Source organism: Macaca nemestrina, chromosome 2 (assembly GCF_043159975.1).
Source record: "Macaca nemestrina isolate mMacNem1 chromosome 2, mMacNem.hap1, whole genome shotgun sequence".
Taxonomy (NCBI): domain Eukaryota; kingdom Metazoa; phylum Chordata; class Mammalia; order Primates; family Cercopithecidae; genus Macaca; species Macaca nemestrina.
This window is the reverse complement of record NC_092126.1, coordinates 191132311-191148998: the sequence shown is the minus strand read 5'-3', so window position 1 is coordinate 191148998 and position 16688 is coordinate 191132311. Positions and strand designations below refer to the sequence as shown.

Genomic DNA, 16688 nt, shown 5'->3' with positions numbered 1-16688 from the left:
ACTGGCTAATCGAATCCAGTAGCACATCAAAACCTTCTCCACCATGATGAAGTCAGTTTCATCCCTGGTATGCAAGCCTGGTTCAACATATGCAAATCAATAAATGTAATCCATCACATAAACAGAACCAATGACAAACACTCTATGATTATCTCAATAGATATAGAAAAGGCCTTCAATAAAATTCAACAGAACTTCAGGCTAAAAACTCTCAATAAAATAGGTATCGACGGAACGTTATCGCAAAATAATAAGAGCTATTTATGACAAACCCACAGCCAATATCATACTGAATGGGCAAAAGCTGGAAGCATTCCATTTAAAAACAGGCGCAAGACGAGAATGCCCTCTCTCACAACTCCTTTTCAACACAGGACACAGAACTTCAAATGAAAATTCTGGCCAGGGCAATGAGGCAAGAGGAAGAAATGAAGGGTATTCAAATAGGAAGAGAGGAAATCAAATTGTCTCTGCAGATGACATGATTGTATATTTTGAAAACCCCATCGTCTCAGCCCCCAAATTCCTTAAGCTGATGAGCAACTTCAGCAAAGTCTCAGGATACAAAATCGATCTGCAAAAATCACAATCATTCCTATACACTAATAACAGACAAAGAGAGCCAAAGGGTGAGTGAACTCCCATTCGCAATTGCTACAAAGAAATTATGTTTTAATAGTATTTTGATATCTGGTTAATCTGAGACTAAGAAGCACTTTATTTTCCAAACTGCAAGCCACATGTTGGAAATACTTTTTAAGGTTTTACTTGAATACTTGAATACTATTTTTTTTCCTTTTGTACGCTCAGGTACATGAAATCAGTTAGCGTTACCAACCTTCTATCTGGAAATCTCCTTATCTGTGTCTACAGGTATGTGTTTATGTGTAAGCCATTTCTCCTTATTTGAGGTAGTAATGTTATAAGTTTCTGGTGAACACTGAATTAGTGAATACTGAATCATTGGCCCAAGGGAAATACAGGGTTAGATTCCCATGATCCTCTATTCACAGTATTTTTGCCAATTGACTAATGCATGACCTTGTTTTATGTGCATTTCTGTATAAAGCAATTTTAGTTAATATGTACTTTTGATTTATTTAACATCAAACCTCACAGCCAATATTCCTATGTTCCCGCCTGAACAAAGCTTATCTAACATGTATTTTCTCCATAAGGCACATTATAGCCTTTTAGCACTTTAGAACACTAGATAGCATTTCGCCAATATGCTTTGGGGTCATTTTTAGACAGTGAAATCACCCATAAAAAGCACAAAAATGTAAAAATTGTGGCATTAAATAGATTGCAAGAAGAACATTCACATAGAGTAGGGGAGCTGAAACACAAGGAGAACTGCCCTGTTCGCCTCAGCTGGACCGTAGTGTTGGGTGACTCAGATTTCTCACTGCTATGCACATGTCTACAAATGACAGTGCCACAAGTATTGACTTGGGGATTACAAATATTTTACCAAACAGGCAAACTCACAAACACAGAATCCATGAATAATGAGGATCAACTACGTGTATAAATTTTCACAGTACTGCCAGCAACCCTGATGCCAAACTTTCCAGCACTTCATAGCACAAGTTGTCTTTTTCCGGCCTCCAAAACCAATTGTTTCTCTGTCTTTCTAATCTGTATTAACGTGTCTCTCGGAATCCTCTGGCTTCTGCTCACCTCTAGACCCCAAAGCCAATGCCACGTGTGTTAGTTTTGTATTTCAAGAGCAACTTCTAAGTAGCAGTTCTTTTTTAGCTATTGTTTACTCCATAACAATCTACTTCAACTCATAGAGGCTCAAAACAAAAATTATTTTCCATGTTTTATAGATCCGTTGGTCCCCTTGGCTCAGCTGGAGTTCATGTGCTGGTCTTGCCTAGGTTCTCTCCTGCAGCTGTACCCAGGTGGCAACAGTTGGGGGTTCAGCTGGGTTGCTGAGATAGCTGCTCCATGTGATCTCAAAGCTTCTGCTGGCCAGGTGCGGTGGCTCACGCCTGTAATCCCAGCACTTTGGGAGGCCAAGGTGAGCAGACCACCTGAGGTTAAGAGTTCAAGATAAGCCTGGCCAACATGGGAAACCTTGTCTCTACTAAAAATACAAAAATTTTACCTATGTAACAAGCCTGTATACATACCCCTGAACTTAAAATAAATGTTAAAAAAGGAAAATAAAAATAAGAATAAAAATCCACAAATTAGCCAGGCATGCTGGTGAGTGCCTGTAATCCCAGCTACTTGAGAGGCTGAGACAGGAGAACTGCTGGAACCCAGGCGGCAGAGGTTGCAGTGAACTGAGATTGTACCACTGCACTCCAGCCTGGACAACAGAGCAAGACTCTATCTGAGGTCAGGAGTTCGAGACCAACCTCGCCAACATGGCGAAACCACGTCACTAATAAAAATACAAAAATTAGCTGGCTGCGGTGGCACATGCCTGTAATCCCAGCTACTTGGGAGGCTGAGGCAGGAGAATCATTTGAACCCAGGAGGCGGAGATTGCAGTGAGCTGAGACCGTGCCAATGCACTCCAGCCTGGGTGACAGTGGCAGACTCCGTCTCAAAAACAAAAAAAAGTTCCAAGTTTTTCCACTTGGTCTGTTTATGTGGTCTCTCTAGCAGGCTGGTCATATTTCTTACATAGCAGAGCTCCTAGAAATCAAAAACTGTCTGGTCTTTTTAAAGACTGCTCTTGAAACTGCCACTACTTCAACTGATTAACAGTCACAGAGCAAGACTAAGAACAACAAAATAAGCTTTAGCTCTTAATGACAGAATGAAACAAAATTTGTGGCCATTTTATATCAAACAATATATCCTTGCCTCATTTTTCACTTCAGTAGAAATTTGCATATTTCAGCATTAAGCAGAATTTTTAAAAATTAGGAATGAAAGCGTTTTGTGGGCTTTTTAAAGTCAGGCTATGGGAAATTCTACTCTTTCTCCTCTTGTTATGAGTTACTATCAGAAATGGATATTGCACACTTTACGAATGTCATTTAGTTTCTATTAAGATAATACTGTGTTTTTCTCCTTTTGTATATGAATATGGTAAAGTTATAAATGAACGCTCCTGTACTGAACCATCCTTGAATTTCTAGAGTAAAATGTGGTCAATTGATAAACTTCTTTAGTGTATTGTGGATTTTTTGATTGTTTATCTATTTCTGCATCAGTAATTGAACATGAGGCCATTGTGTAGTTATATGCGGGTGTGTATTATACATGTCAAGTTTGGGTACCACTATAATTCTAGCTTTGTGCAAAATATTTTGGAAGAGTCCCTTTTTTGTCCTGTGGTCTGGAAGAGTGTAAATTCATTCTTAATATTCCATGGAATTGCAAAACAGATCATCTGTGAATCCATCTGGGATGGCCTATTATTTTTTACATGTTTAAACTCTCCAAAATTTTTTCTTGTTTTATTCTATAGTTGTTGCTCTATTGGTTTTAATTTTTTTCACCTCTATTGATTTCCTCATTTTTATTTCCCAAGAAAATTACATATGTCCAAAAAAGTTTATAGAAAATTGAGCAAATATTCTTTAAATTTCTCTGTGCTTGAAAAACTTACCCATTTCAAATTATAATTTTGTATATGTTGGCTTTCTTCCACTTTTGATTACATTAGGAAGCAGTTAATCTACCATTCATTCATCATTCATAATTTCATGGAGTAAAAATCTGGAATAGGAAATCTACTGTGAAAAAATTGGGGGCAGTGTTTCACTTGAAGCCCAGCATACCATTTCTCAGTAAATCCAATGAAGTAAATTTTTCTTCCTGCATTGGAAGAGATTTGTGTTTCCTTGAGCCACCAGATGAAATATGCGTTTGAATGTAGAGACTATGTTGAGTGAAAAATAAGTGAGTTTAAATACCAGAGTCATAATCACATACAGTGGACCAAGGTGCTCATATTATAAAAGAGAGAAGGGAGGTGTGATCAAATTAACAGAAAGTCCTTCTACACCAACTCAGGTTCACTTCAGGCTATATTTATACAGAAGAATGGAGAAATGGTATATAGAAAATTTTCACGTCTATCACACATACAAAATAGAAATTAACCAAAGATCTTAATATCTAATTGATTCTAAATACTTTCTCTCATTTGGCCCCAATTGCAAGTATTTGACACATATTCATCCTCAGTTAAGGATCTAAGGTTATAGGTATTTCTTTCTCACTGAAAACCATAGTTTTCTCTCTGTTACTTTTGTTTTCTGTTGTTTCTTATGAGTTTTAGAAGAAAAAAAATTGGATTAAAATGCATTATTCCCTAATATTTAATCTAAAGCCAAATTCTTCATGTAGTTGTATTATTTCTATTTTAGGGATAGCTAACATTTTATTTTATCAGTAAATATATATTAATGAACCAAATATTTTGAATTAAAGTAACCAATTATTCTGATCATTATCTAATTATATTTTTTACATTTCACTTTTAAAGTTCGACTTACGTCAACTTAGAAATTTCTGCCATTTAGTAAAATGTTTACTTTTTAAATGCTGTTGTTATATTAGAATTCTGTCTCAAAGGGATAAACAAAGTAAATTTCAAATTTACTATTTTTTTCCAAAATTATTCACAGTTTTCAAAGTATATAATTGAGTATTCACTGAAACGAGCATGATAATTTAACTACATTAATTAAATAAGAAAAATATGAGAAACCCAGAGTTCAACATGTACATCTGTTCTCCAGTCTATAATCATGCCAAAATCTATTGCTGATTTTATTTAAATCACTATGGTACAAACTCTTCCTTCTGTCATATGTATTCACCCTTGGTTTCCCAATCAATTTCTATAGTTACTCATGTTTGTAGTGAGGAGAGGATTTGATTATAAAAGAAAAGGATTTTTAAAAATATTTCCTAAAATATATTCATTTTCATCTAACATTTTCCATTATTGTCTTAGGACACTTCTTATTTTATTTCTTCATTCATTTAGCTCTTTATGTGTAAACAAGAACTTAGGTTGTGCCAAAGTCTGTGCTAATTTGCTGGAAATACAATGTTAAGCAAGATGATTACAGTCTGTCCCTGTATGGAACTTAAAATATAGTGGGAAAGTTATAATAAAAGAGGCTTAAGATTACAGTATAGTTTGGAAAATGCCACAGTATAGAGAGTACAGTTTTTAAGATAACATACAGAAAGGGCTTCCAATCCAGAATTAGAGAGTCAGAAACACTAAAAACTAAAAAATAGTTTATGAATTGTTATCTTTGCATGGGAGCCATGTTAATTTTCTCTGTATAGTTCCAACTTTAATGCAATCTCTGGCCTGCCTGGGCAAAGTTTATGCATTATTGTTGAAGTCTGATAAATTGTGAATTTAGCACATGGAAAATTCTCTATTTTATTTGTACATTAAACAATTATTTCCCCATAAAATGAGTTTAATGTGAAGAGATAAAAAATTAGAATCAGCCAAAGTTGAATCAAGAAAACCATGACATTATTAAAGTGGTAAAATTGTTATTTCCCCAAATGGGATCCCAGCTTGCAAGTCCATGGATTTACTCACAGGACTCCCCTAGCTTTTTTTAAATAGTAAATTAAATATATATATATTTAATTTTATATATAATTTAATATAATTTATTAATATATATTATAATATATTAATTATATAATTAATATATTAATATATATAATTTAATATATGTTAATTATATAATTAATATATATTTATATAATTTAATATATAATTAATATAATTATATATATATTTAATTTATAAATATATATATATTTAAATATATATATATTTTTTCCAGCAATATGGCTTTATAGACTAACTCCAACATCAAATTTCTGACTTTTGATTTATAGACCTTCATTTTCAAAGTACATTTTTGGTGTTTTGATTAACAGAAAAGGAGAAAAATAATTCAAAATTTTTAAATGTAAGACTAGGTTATTTTGAAATGTAAGGTTCATGTGACAAAACAGCAAATGGAATCACAAATAATAAAACAATTCTTAACAATCTGCATTCTATTTCAGCATAACAATCAGATTAACATTCTTAAAATTGCCTTGATTAGAAAAATAAGTAATTATAATGTCTGTGGACATAGTATAAATAAATATAACATCTTATTTTTTTTAAAGTACACATTCATTTTGGAAAAACAAGTGCTTTCTCCATTAGACTAAACAACTTAAAGTCAAGTTACTTATCTTGTACATGTATGCTGGAATGATTTCATGGAGATTTGTGTCTTATACTTTTCCGAGATAATCTGTTTGTAGGTAAATAGCTCCTGCCATTGACGTAAAGATGTTACTAAGCAAACAATTTTTATTCTGAATTGCAGAAATGCAATACAATAAAATATTTTCATTCACATGCTTGCAATATTTCACATCATCTCAAAATCCTATGATAGTAGTTTAAGACAAAAACACATTTTCTCTGAAAGATTTTAATATCTTACACTAGCCTCAACAGCACAAAACTCTACTTAGCCCAGATAACTGACTCAGTGACATTTGACCTAAACTTACTATTTAATCTGATGTACCCTCATACTTCACAGGATTGTTGGGAAGATCAAATGGGAATACATATATGATAGTGTTTTTAAAAGTCAAAAGTACATGACAATGGTTATTGCAAAATTACAACTCAAAATAATTTATTAAAATCTTATTAGAGATTGATTTTTAACCATAATTGCTGAATATTTTTTTCATACCATCACCTCTGGAATCATCCATAATATTTTGCATTCTTATAATTATTAAAATTGCAATCCAGCTGGAAGTTTTAATTTCGATCTCACTTTCAGGTTTGCAGTAACCCATGGTTGCTTTGATATAGATGAAGTGATCATGCTATTACTCTGATTCACAGGAACACTCCTTCTTTAAGAACCTACTTCTCAGGGCTGCAGGATCATTTTTTTTTTAACCTTCTGTATTGGTCATTACTGTATTGCTGCATCTACACTCACCTGTTCATCAGTACCTTCTGTGAATGACAAGCATCAAATAGCTGGTGGTTGTCTCACCTGTGAGTTTTCTGGAAAGCCCTGAAACCCACCTCAAATGGGATTCGACTTATACCTGACTAGTTATGCAAGATCCACCAGGTTCCCTTTACCCACTGACTGGTACTCTATTGTGAAGTATAGTTATGGGAGCTGATGTCTGGGTATCTTTTGTTGTGTCCTTGAATGAAAGGAAACTCTTACATGCTGCTCACAGCACATGAAGAGAATGTGCACTGCTCCACTGCATGCCATTCTGTCACCCTTGCCACATGCCTAATTCCTTTCCTTCCTGCTCACATAGCACAGAGTCTGATCTGATAAGCCATTGCCTAAGCAAACATCCAAATGGGAAATGAATGCAACTCTACAGCTTTAAAGGCATCCCTATTCCCTGTACTATTCCTCTTGGAGTTTCCTTCTCATTTGGCAAAATGAGGATTCAAGCACATAGAAATACACATGGATCTGATCATTGAAACCATAAAAGTGCATCCTATCCTATCTCCCAAAGAGAGTTAATTGGTTCTTCACTCACCAAATACTCATCCAGTGTCAAGTGTGGACCAGTCAGAATACCAAGATCTGGAGATAAAATACGTAAAGTTAGACTTGATTACTTTCTTAAAATTCAACAGTCTTGGGATGAGTGAATGGCAAATATTGACTATACAATACATCCAAATTATATCTTGCCATTTTGCTTCTTCTAATGATGGATCACTAAAAGCACTAAAATAACATCATATTCTTTCAGCAACAATATGAATATATCTATTCAGCATAATATTGAGGAAAAAAAAAGTGAGATAGAAAGAATATGAACATTGAGAAAACTAATCTATGGTGTAAGAATCGAGATGGTGGTTTCCTTTGGGGAGAATGGTGGGTAGCGTAGCTTGAGAATTGGCTCAAAGGGATATCTGAGGAATTGGTAATGTTCTAATTTTTGGCAAGTTGTTAGTTATACGGATGTGTCCTCTTTATTATGTTATTATATTAGCGCACAAACCTTCAGCTTTGTGCATTGTTTAATATGCTACAGACTGAATCTCTCATCTCTCCAAATTCATTTGTTGAAGCCCTAATTCCCCAATATGACTGTAGTTGGATGCAGAGTCTATAAGGAAATAAAGTTAAATTAGATGGTAAAAGTGGGACCCTAACCTGATAGGGTAGGTGAGCTTGTAAGAAGAAGCAGGAAAAGACATTTTCTCTTGCTGCATTTACACACAGAGGAAAGGCCATGTGAGCACATAGAGATGACGCCTGCCTATAAGCCAAAAGAAGTCTCGAAATGAACCTACCTTGTCAGCACCTTAATTTTGGACTATCCAGCCTCCAGAGCTGTGAGAAATAATTACTTTAAATATAAATGGACAAAACTCTCCAATCAAAGGCATAAAGCAGCAGAAAGGATTAAGAAAACAAAACAAGACAATAACCAGTGATATGCTGTCTCAGAAGACTCACTATATATTTAAAAACACACAAAAACTGAAAGTGAAGGATGGAAAAAGATATCCCATGAAAATGGTAATCAAAAGAAAGCAAGAGTATCTACATTTATATCAGACAAAATAGAATTTAAGCAAAAACTTTACAGAGACAAATAAGGTCATAATATGATGATAAAAGGGTCAATTCAACAGGGAGATAAAATAATTATAATCATATTCACACCTAACATTAGAGAACCTAAATATATAAAGCAATATCCAAAGGGAAAAATCCATGGTAATACAACAATAGTGGGAGACTCAGTAATTTATTTTAAATAATGTATAGAACATCCAGACAGAAATCAATAAAGCACTAACTTGAACAAAACTATGGGCCAAATAAAACAAATAGACATATACAGAACTTTCCACCCAAAAGCATTAGAATACACATTCTTCTAACAACACAAAATACATTCTTCAGAATAGATTAATAGTTAGGTTACAGAACAAGTCTTAACAGCATTTAAGATCAAAATCATTTCAAATATCTCTTACAACCACAATGGAATGAAACTAGAAATCAGTAACAATAAGTAAACAGGAAAATTCACAAATACGCGGAAACTAAACAATACGTTTTTAAACAACCATTGAGTCAAAGAGAAATTAAAAATAATTTTTTAAAAATCTCAAGACTGACAGGCACAGTGGCACATCCCTGTCATCCCAGCACTTTGGGAGACCAACATGGATAGATTGCTTGAGAGTAGGAGTTCAAGACTAGTCTGGGAAACATGATGAAACCCTGTCTCCACACAAAAATATAAAAAATTAATCGGATATGATGGCGCACACCTATAGTCCCAGTTATCTGGGAGGCTGAGGTGGGAGGATAACCTGAGCTTGTGAAGTCAAGGCTGCAGTGAGGCATGTCCACATCACACTGCACTCCAGCCTGGGCAATTGAGTGAGACCCTGTCTCAAAAAAAAAAAAAAAAAAAAAAAATCTCAAGACAAATAAAAATGAACACAACATACCAAAACCTATTGGATGCAGCAAAAGCAGTCCTAAGAAGAAAGCGTATATTGATAAATGCCTACATAAAAAGGAGAAAGGTGTCAAATAAAAACCCTAACTTTATATCCCCCAAAGAACTAAAAATATGGAGACCAAACTAAGTACAAAATTAGTAGAAGGAAGAAAACAAATAAGGATTAGAGAAGAAATAAATCAAAAAGAACCGAAAAACAACAGAAAATCGACAAAAGTAAGAGTTGTTTTTTAAATGCTAAGACAAATTCAACAAAACTTTAGCTAGCCTAATTAAGAAGATAAGAGAAAGACTCAAATACATAAATCAGAAATGAAAAGGATCATAAGAAACTATTATCAACAATTATATACCAACCAACTGGATATCCCAGAAGAAATGAACAAACTCCTAAAACATACAACCTACCAAACTAACTCATAAAGAGCCTGAAAAAAAGTAGCAAATAAATAAAAAGATTGAATCAGCGACCAAAAACATTCCAACAAATAAAAACCCAGTACCAGACGCTTCACAGGCAAATTCTACCAAACCTTCAAAGAATTAATATCAATCATTCTTAAAGTATTACAAAAAATAAACAGACAGAAGAGTAAACACTTCCAAACTCATTTGACATCATCATCACTCTGATACCAAATTCAGATAAAGAACCACAAGAAACAAAACCTATAGTCTAGGTTGGTACAAAAATTATCGCAATTTTTGCCATTATTTTCAACAGCAATAACCACAATTACTTTTGCACCAACATAATAATATCCTTAAAAAACATGGAGACAAAAATCCTCAATAAATACTAGCAAATCAACTTTAAGAGCACATTAAAAAGATTGCACACCATGATCAAGTGGAACTTATCCCTGTTATGCAGGAAAGGTTTGTCACATGCACATGCTAATCAATCAATGTGACACATCACGTTATCAAAAAGAAAAATAAAACCCACACGATTCCCTCAATAGATGCAGAAAAGGCATTTCACAATAAAAGCTCACGACAAAATTAGCACAGAAGAACCTTACCTCAACACAGTAAGGGCAATAAAATTAATGCCATAGCTAATATAATCAATGGGGAAAAGCTGAAAGCCTTTCTTCTCTAAGATCGGGTAGAGATCAGGATGCTCACACTTTGTACCTCCATTCAACAGAGTATAAGAAGTTCTTGCCAGAACAATTAGATAAGAAAAAGAAATTTAAAAGTATCTAAATTGGAAAAAAATATAAAACAATCTCTGTCTGCAGATGACATAATCATATATGTAGAAAACCCTAAAGACTCACAAACGAAAAGTTGTTAGAATTAAAAAACAAATTCAGTAAAGTTGAAGGATGCAAAATCAACATACGAAGATCAATGGCAACTCTAAATACAAACCACAAACTATCTCAAAAGGCAATTAAGAAAGCAATGCCATTTACAAAGCAGAAAAAATAGTAAAATACTTAGGAATCCATTTAAACAAATAGGTGAAAAACGTGTACCCTAAAAATTATAAAACACTGACAAAAGAAATTAAAGAACACACAGTGGAATGACATCCGTGTTCATGGATTGCAAGAATCGCACTTCCTGATTTCAAACTATATCACAAAGTTGCAGTAATCAAAACAGCAATGTACTGGCAGAAAAAATAGGCACACAGCCAATGGAACAGAATAGGATCCAGAAGTAAATCCACATACTTAACAACTGATGTTTAACAAAGGTGCCAAGAACACACAATGTGGAATGAATTATCTCTTCAACAATTAGTATAGGGAAAATGGGATATCCACATGCAAGAGAATGATATTGGATACATATCTCACACTATGTACAATAATAAACTCAAAATGGATTTAAGACTTAAATGTGAGACACAAAACAGCGAACTACTAGAAGATAGCATAGGGAAAAAGCTTATTAACCATGGTCTGGGCAATGATGTTTTCAGCTATACCACTAAAATCATGGGCAATGAAAGTAAAAGTAGATAAGTAGAACTACCTCAAACAAAAAGCTTCTGCACAGCAAAATAAGCAATTAGCAGAGTCAAAAAGGAACCTTTGGAATGGGAGAAAATATGTGCAAGCCTTGTATCTGGTAAGAGATTAATTTCCAAACCATATAAGGAACTCCAAACAATAGCAAAAAGTCAACCCAATTAAAAAATGGGCAAAGAACCTGAATACACATTTTTCAAACTAAAAAATCTGGAAATAAGTCAACAGATATATAAAATAGTATTGAATTTCTCTAGGGAAGGCAAATCAAGGCCATAATGAGATATCACCTCATACCAGTTAGAATGACTACTATCTAAAAAACAACAAAAAAAAAAATGAGTGTTGGTGAGGATGTAGACAAAAGAAAACATTTTACACACTAATCATGGGAATATAAATTATTACAGACATTATGGAAAACAATACAGAGTTTCCTCAAAATTTTTAAAATGGAACTACCATGGGAGTGTAAATTAGTTCAACCATTGTGGAAGACAGTGTGGCAATTCCTCGGGGATCTAGAACCAGAAATACCAGTTGACCCAGCAATCCCATTGGTATATACCCAAAGGATATACTATGAAGACACATGCACATGTATGTTTATTACAGCACTATTCAAAATAGCAAAGACTTGGAACCAACCCAAATGCCCACCAATGATAGACTGGAACCAACCCAAATGCCCGTCAATGGACACACCATGGAATACTATGCTGCTATAAAAAGGGATGAGCTCATGTCCTTTGCAGGGACATGGATGAAGCTGGACACCATCATTCTCAGAAAACGAACACAGGAACAGAAAACCAAAAACCACATGTCCTCACTCATCAGTGGGACTTGAACAACAAAAGTACATGGCCACAGGAAAGGAACATTACACGGTGAGGCCTGTCGGGGGTGGGGGGGCTAGGGGAGGGATAGCATTAGGAGAAATACCTAAGGTAGATGACAGGTTGATGGGTGCAGCAAACCACCACTGTACATATATACCTATGTAACAAACCTGCACGTTCTGCACATGTATCCCAGAACTTAAAGTATAATAATAATAAAAAAATAGTTTCAAGAAAAGATCAAATTTATGGCACTGGAAAGAAAAAACTGTGAATTCAGATATGGAGCTTGCAGATATAAGACTCTGTTAGTACTTCAGAATAATTTAAGATGCCACTTATCAGCATCTGTCTGCTAGACAACAGGGCTTCTAAGAATACTAATGGTGTGATTCTACAGTACTTCGACTCTCAGTTCAATGTAGAGCGGGGCCTAAATGAAAAAGCTACAAAGGTGTGACTTTTGTTTGCTTGCGTAGATTATACCTGATGCATAAGAAAGCTGCATCCTGGATACATGAAGGTAAAAATGTACCTATTAATTCTAAGGATTATAGTTCAAGAGTAACTCCTTCTCAGGAGCCTGAGCCACATTCATATCTCATTTTCATAATTTCTTGAAGTTAGAACATCTGATAAAATTGTTCGGGATCCTAGAGGCAGGTCATTGTACTTTACATGGGACAGCAGTATAAATAATTGTAGGCAAAAGACTGACTAATAGGTTTAAAGATGACAGCATGTTCTTCTGCCTTGAGTGGTCAAATTTATTTTACCGTCCCTCAAATCTGGGTGACCCAGTGACTATTTACCTAATAGAAGGTGATAGAAGTAATTCTTAGCCAGTGGCAGGCTTAAGTCTTCAGAGGATCTAGGCTACTTTTACTTTTGCACTTTGGAGAGCTTTGAGCCACCACGTAAGAAGTATAACATCACTGCAGAAGGGAATATGCTGTGAGAACATGGCCAGTGGAAAGGGCTTACGAATACATGGATACAAGGGAAACGCATTGCTATACTATCCCCCATCAGGTCTCCAGACAACTCCAGCTCCATCTACAATGTGAGGGCAACTGCATGAGCAACCTTAGGTAAGACAAGCAGAACTTCCCATCAAGCTAAGAAAACCCACACAACGATGAGAGAAAACCAATGATGGCATTTTATACACTCTTTTCAGGTGGTTTATTATATAGCAATGAATAATTGGAGTATTCCCTATCACTGTCACTAGTTAACATTGTTTTAAAAATTCTTGCCAATGTCAGTTGTCAAAAGAAAGATACAATAAATATCAAAATTGGGAGAAAAATATAAAATTATTATTCTTAGTGCATATAATATGATTGCATGACTGGAAAATTTATGAGGTATTATAAATATTTGGTAAGTTAGTTCTCAAAATTAATACATAAAAACTATCTTTCTTATTATACAACAACCATTTAGAAATACAATGGAACAATGCTATTTATAAAAATAATTGAAAGATAAAATATCTAGAAATAAACCTAACAGGAACTTTACAATATTTAGGTGAAGAAATTTTTACAACTGTTTCAGGATATAAAAGAAGATGACGTTTAATGCATATCTTTTCCTTGTTTGAAAATATTCAGTATTTTTTGTTTACATTATTTGTGTAGTAATCGATAAATAAAATGTGCTCCACGTAAAATGTGATCCACATACTAACACAGTTATTCTCAATGTGATACAATTATGCTATATTCATCAGGAAAAACAGTCATGAGAAAAATATAAGGAAAACTATACAAAATAATGTTTATGAGAGAGAACTAGAACGACCACATTTAGATACACAACATAAAGTTATAGTATTAAGTTTTGTGTTGAGAGAAGGACAATAAATGAGAGACTAAAATCTAGAGAAAGATGTAATAGATAGAAAATATGGGAAAATGCTGTTTATTTAGTCCTAGCTGGGGCAACTGGCTACCCCAATAAAGCTATATCTCAACTTCTTTCTTTATACTAAAATAAATTCCATATGGCTCAGAGATTTAAATATAAAAAAGAAACCATAAATGCGCCAAAGAAATAGAAACTTTTTTTCACAATTTTCAAATTAAAAGATCTTTTCCATGTGATATAAAACTTATGGAATAATTTGGTAAAATTTACCAGAATTAGAATTTATATAATTTTTAACTCAGCAATTCAAAGTTTAGGCATTTATTCTACAGTTATATTTATTTAAGTAAGCAAAGTACAGTTATGTTTTATACATTTATAAAAATATTATAAAGTGTTCTTCATAGCATTGTTTTGAAAATGAACAAATTTAAAATAATGTAAATGTCCACCATTAGGGGAATTATTAAGTACATTTCAATTAGCCTGTGTAGTGGAATACAATACAGTTCCTTAGAAAATGGCAAAATTCTCTATGTTCAGATAGAGAAAGCTATCTATATAGCATGTTTAAAAAAAAAACAAGGCTCAAAATTATATAGAATATGATCCTTTTTACACTAAAAGTACATATAATGTACAGATAGATGAAAAATATATTTCTAGAAGGTTTAATGAGAAATAGTTTAACTTGGACAAGCTATTAATCCATGCATTATCTCTGTTGTGTTTTCATTTTGTTTTACTTTTGGTTTCTTTTATTTCCTTCTCCCCAATCTCATTATCTTCCCCTCCATTTCCAACTCCTGCTTATTTAATTTATATAGGTGCTAAATATTCTCTCGTTTCTTCTTTACTATGTTTTACAAATTCTTCCAGAACAGTAGATACTGTTCATTTTAAATTGTCTTTTATAATTTCACTATTTGAAACTACCACATTTATCTAGCCACTTCACTGAGTTGACAGTGACGTTTCCAACTCTTTGTTACTAAAATAATGCAGCAAAGATTATCATCCCCATGGCTACTTATTCAACGCTGAGAGAAATCTCTAAAAGTATAATGTGGGGGTGGAATTGCAGGACTGTACTGTTTATTCATAGCCAATGCATGCCTCCAAACTATGACAAAATGCCTGACCAGTTTCCATGCCATCATTGGCAGTGCCTAAGGGGCTATTCTTGTCATTACATCCTCACCAGCTTCTGGTAATAATTCACTATTAAATTTTGCCAATTATACAGTAAAAATGAACATGTTTTAGAATTTTTACTTTTTTTGTGCTTAAAATGATGCTGATAATCTCTTTGTATTTGTATTGTCTTTTAAAATTTTGTTTTTTTATGTGTAGATTTCCTACTCATTTTATTTTTCTATTGTGTTTCTCCTTTTTATTGTTGACTTTCAAAATATTTGTATTGGAATTCCCATATATATTTTTATGTATATACACAGAGAGAAAGAGTTAAATTTGTGTTTATAGTTATTTCCTTTTTTTGTCTAACTTTTATTTTAAGCTCAGGGGTACATGTGCAGGTGTGTTACACGGGTAAATTGTGTGTTGTGGGGGTTTCCTCACCTGTGTAATAAGCATTTTGAATTCTCACACTTCTCCTGCCCTCCACCCTGAAGCAGGACCCAGTAACTATTGTTTCCTTCTTTGTTTCCATGTATTTTCATCATTTAGCTCCCACTTATAAATGAGAACATGTGATATTTGGTTTTTGGCTTCTGCATTAATTCACTTAGGATAATGGTCTCCAGCTCCATCCATGTTGCTCCGAAGGACATGATCTTTTTCTTTTTTATGGCCATATAGTATTCTATGGTGTCTATGTACCACATTTTCTTTATTCAGTACACTATTGATGGGCATCTAGGTTGACTCCATGTCTCTGCTCTTGTGAATAGTGCTGCAGTGAACATATACATGCATAAATCTTTGTGGTAGAATGATTTATCTTCTTTGGGGTTTATATCCAGTAATGGGATTGCTGGGTTGAATGGTAGTTCAACTCTTAGTTCCTTGAGAAATCTCCAGACTACTTTCCATGGTAGCTGAACTAATTTACATTACCACCAGTAGTGTATAGTCAGTCTGTTTTCTCCACAACCTCACCAGCATGTTCACTGGTGTTAGAGGTACATCTCATTGTGGTTTTGATTTGCATTTCTTTAATGACTAGTGAAGTTGAACAGTTTTCATATGCTTGTTGGCCATGTGTATGTCGTCTTTTGAGAAGTGGCTGTTCAGGTACTTTGACCATTTTTACTGAAGTTGTTTTTTTGCTTGTTAGTTTGATTAAGTTCCTTATAGATTCTGGATTCTAGACCTTTATTGGATGCATACTTTGCAAATATTTTTCCCATCCTGTAGGTTGTCTGTTTACTCTGTTGATAGTTTCTTTTGCTCTGCAGAGGCTCTTTAGTTTTATTAAGTTCCATTTTTCAAGTTTTGCTTTTGCTGC

At 33.9% G+C, this 16688-nt stretch overlaps 1 long non-coding RNA gene across 1 annotated transcript in view; it reads left to right on the top strand.

The window, feature by feature from the left end:
* LOC139362086 (uncharacterized) overlaps window positions 1-16688 on the top strand; it is a 134375-nt gene that overhangs the window by 71236 nt on the left and 46451 nt on the right. The window contains exon 2 of the long non-coding RNA XR_011620423.1: window positions 811-873. This is a non-coding gene — a long non-coding RNA (uncharacterized lncRNA). The remainder of the gene's footprint in view (window positions 1-810; window positions 874-16688) is intronic.